Source organism: Ipomoea nil, unplaced genomic scaffold, assembly GCF_001879475.1.
Source record: "Ipomoea nil cultivar Tokyo-kokei standard unplaced genomic scaffold, Asagao_1.1 scaffold3105, whole genome shotgun sequence".
Taxonomy (NCBI): Eukaryota; Viridiplantae; Streptophyta; class Magnoliopsida; order Solanales; family Convolvulaceae; genus Ipomoea; species Ipomoea nil.
In genome coordinates, this window is record NW_017619533.1 from 170,457 (window position 1) to 174,370 (window position 3,914).

At 36.5% G+C, this 3,914-nt stretch overlaps 1 pseudogene; it reads right to left on the bottom strand.

Annotated features, from left to right (window-relative positions):
- Window positions 1-876: 876 nt before the first annotated feature.
- Window positions 877-3,368, bottom strand: LOC109166754 (annotated as a pseudogene).
- Between the last annotated feature and the right edge of the window lie 546 nt (window positions 3,369-3,914).

Genomic DNA, 3,914 nt, shown 5'->3' on the forward strand with positions numbered 1-3,914 from the left:
TTGTTGAGAATTTTCTGCCATGGTTGATATTAATTGTCTAGCATCCGCGGGTGTCTTGTCAGCCAAAAAACCACCACTAGCTACATCTACCATACTTCTATCCGTAGGTAACAGCCCTTCATAAAAGTATTGTATCAGGTGTTGGTCTAAGATTTGATGGTGTGGACAGCTAGAACACAACTCCTTGAATCTTTCCCAATACTCATACAATGTTTCGTACATTGCCTTATCCCATATATTTCCTTCCTAATATTAGTTGCCCTAGATGCTGGGAAGAATTTTTCTAGAAATAGTTTTTTCACATCATTCCACGTGTTAACTGAATCGGGGGGAAGATTATAGAGTCAATCCTTTGCTTTATCTTTTAATGAAAATGGAAATGCTCTAAAACTTACACTAGTACAAAATTGCAGATAGGCAACCATCGTAAAAGACAATAGGCAACCATTGTACAATGGTTGCCTATGAGAGGCTCACGTAAAGTCATGGACTTTACGCGACCATTTTGAAATGGTCGCGCATTGTTAGTAATACACGACCGTTCTTGACAAAGAATGGTCGCGTATTGTATTTATTTATTATTATTTGTTTTAATTCGAAGGTAAAACGCAACCATTTTGAAGCTAGAAATGGTGGTGTTTTCATTTTTTATTATTTTAATAATTAGTCATCCGCGACCATTTTTGGCTAGGAATGGTCGCGGATGACTTTTTTTTTTTTAATATTTAATTTTTTTTTGAAAGGTTTAGTATTTAATTTATTTTAATTAAAAACTCTAATTTTTTTTTATAATTCCTGTACCTGTTACAGCTTAAAATCCATATCAACAGTACTCCACAATACAATTTATCTATCATCAAATTAAACACTAATACATTTAACACAATGCAAATACTATCATCAAAACACAATAATATTTAAAATCCTCATACTTTAATACAATAATATCATCAAAACATATGAATTTTGTCTACAAGAGGTAAACCTGCCAAAAAATATATTTTCTTGAGCATTGGAAAAGAACTAATAGCAGAAACGAGCTCGCCTACATACACGTCTTCGCTGGAGTACTGGCAGTACTTGGCCGAAATAGTAATCCGGTTCTGACTTCCTTGAAACACGCATTGTATACGGGGGTTTCTCCATTGATGTCATGACCTTCTCCGGGACTCTTTTGACAGGTAACAAATGCATACAAACTTCAAGTTACCAAGCGAGACAGCCAAAACATAAACGATCAAAGTATTTCAAGTGTAATAGTACACGATTGTTCTATTAACTAAAAAAAAAAAAAAAAAAACTATACTTTGATCACATACTATAGCAAAAACTAATTAACCCAAAAGGATGGAAATAGGCATACCTTTGATGGAATCAACGAAGAGAATAATAGGGTCCACCTCATCAATGGGTGACTGCAACTCTTCGTCGTCACTGAAATCATCATCAGACGAGTCATCCTCGTCATCAATGGCGCGGAAAGCACTCGCCTGAAAACCACAAAGTTTCAGCATGTAGAGATGATGTTGATTTCATAAAGGCAATGAACAGAAAACAAGCAGGAACAAGATGCTTAGATGGGTATGATACAATTCGTCTCTTAATTCTGTTACCTGTGCTGCCAACTTTTGGAGCTTTAGGCTGTCAGCTTCATCTCCGTCCTCATCATCATCCGCCATGTCTCTATCAGACTCGTCATCGTCACTTTGAAACCCATCTATCTCGATCTCATCTTCATCTTCATCAGCCTTTGCAGCTTCTGAAGATATACAAGGTAGAAAATGATATCAAACATTCAGAGAATATACCATCTAAAGTGCAAATAGAAAAACCAGTATAGGAAAAACATGGTTACTTACCAGCAAGTTGATCCTTGTATGCAACAAGGAGATCAAGAATAGCCTTAAAAATGCCCTCTAAGGCTGCTGCTGGCATTTGATCAGCAGGAAGACTGAGCAATGAGGTCAAGCCCAAGCAGTAAACCTTCTTCTCATGCTCCCTGCAATACCAACATGGCAAGAATTAGAAACCCATCATTTTTCTTATGCCTTTTACATCTCTCCACAAGAACTACAAGACCAACATATAGCTACCTTTTAAAATTAGCCCGAGCTCCACTTTTTTTAGTTTGTTGTAGCATATGGAACCAAAGATTGAAGATCTCTGTAGCAACACCAAGCTTTTGCAGTATGCTCAGCGTAAATGAAGGGTTATAGTAAAGAGCATCAGCAATCTGTCAATAAGAAACAAACTCAGAAGTTATTTCACAGGAAAAGAAGGCCACACACCATGTTTTATAGACTGGGAAAGGGAAACAAATGAATATGTATAAACAGAGAAATATTTAAGTATCTTACCACTTGGATCAGGAGGCACTTCAAGTATGGTGTTTCACTTCGATGCAGACGTTCTATTGAGATTCTGAGATATGGCTCAACCCAGTGATTGACCTGTCCTTTACAGTTCTGGAATAGAACTTCAATGAGCTTAGGCGCAGACTCAATGTCACTATCTTCTAAGTGTTTGTCAGCCATGACCTGCAAAGAAAAGAAAGAATAAATAAATCCATATTAGAAATACACTTCACTTGCCAATCGTCAGCAGCAGATTAAAGAAAAGGGTACATTTCTAATAGAGGCATTAGCTTACAGTTGAGATCATGTTCCAAAGGCTTTGCTGGTAGTCTGGTTCCTTGCAAGTAAGGAAATGTTCAGTGCTCCTCGATATATAGTTGTCCAATGGAACCAATATGTCTGCAAAATAAAATGAAGTGTTTAATACATGTTAAATGCATGCATGAGGTGAAGTCCTCTGGGACATATTAGTAAAGTTACCACAAACCATCAAATATAAAACAGGAGAAAAAATACAATTAATCAAAATAATAATTAGAGCAGAGCTCTTAACAAACTTACTTGGGAAATAATCAATAGCCCAGTCTGCAAGGGCCTCCATCATTAATGGCTAGAGACTCCACATGTTCATTGATATTTTTGGCGAGTAAAATTTCATATAAGAAACAATCTCCAGAACCTCTTCATAGACATCTACAGAAGTATAGATTGACTAAAATCAGGACTTTAATTCAAATCAAAGAGGGAGGAAATGCTCAAACATTTTGACAGAGAAAAAAGAGAGAGGAAATGCTCAAGGAAGCAAATTGTACCTTGTCCATCAGACGTAAGCATCCTACGCATGATAGGGAAAAGTGTTGGCTCAATCTGTTCAAAAAGATGTGGAAGCCGACTCACTGACTCAAGAATTGTGCTTATGGCACGCAAACAACCAACTGCAGCTAAGGCACCAGGGTCATCAGCTTCATCATCAGCTTCCGTGGTGTTTATACATTTCCAAAATGCACACAGATTATGTACAAAATATTATGTTATACCTCAATTCCCAGCCTTTTCTTGTTGGCCTTTTCTATCTGAGCGAGTACATCGGCAACCTAAAAACATGGTAGGACGTAAATAAATCATGTTAAGCTTAGTTCCAGATATATAATGTACATAAATCATGTTTGCAATAGGACATCTAAATATTTACTTACCTACAGAAGGATGACACTGATAGCTAAACTTTTCCGTTCTGATATCGCACCCATGTTATACTTGTAAAAGCAAAGAGGAGCATATATTAAGACATTGCATTCAATGACATGAAATACAAAATATAAAGACTGGATAAATAGAAGGTTTGGGCAGAAAAGAAGCCCTTATTACTTATCCTTTTTAAATTTCATTCATCTTCTGAATTTGCTACAAAATTGAATCCCAGTTAAACCACTGGGTCCCTAACTTCATGACTAGAAACAAAAGCGATGCATATGTTAATATATACCATCACACTAAAGTATACTTAAGCCTGAACCCATGGTATGCAGAAAGTATACCCCTTTCTCTCTTTTCTATTCA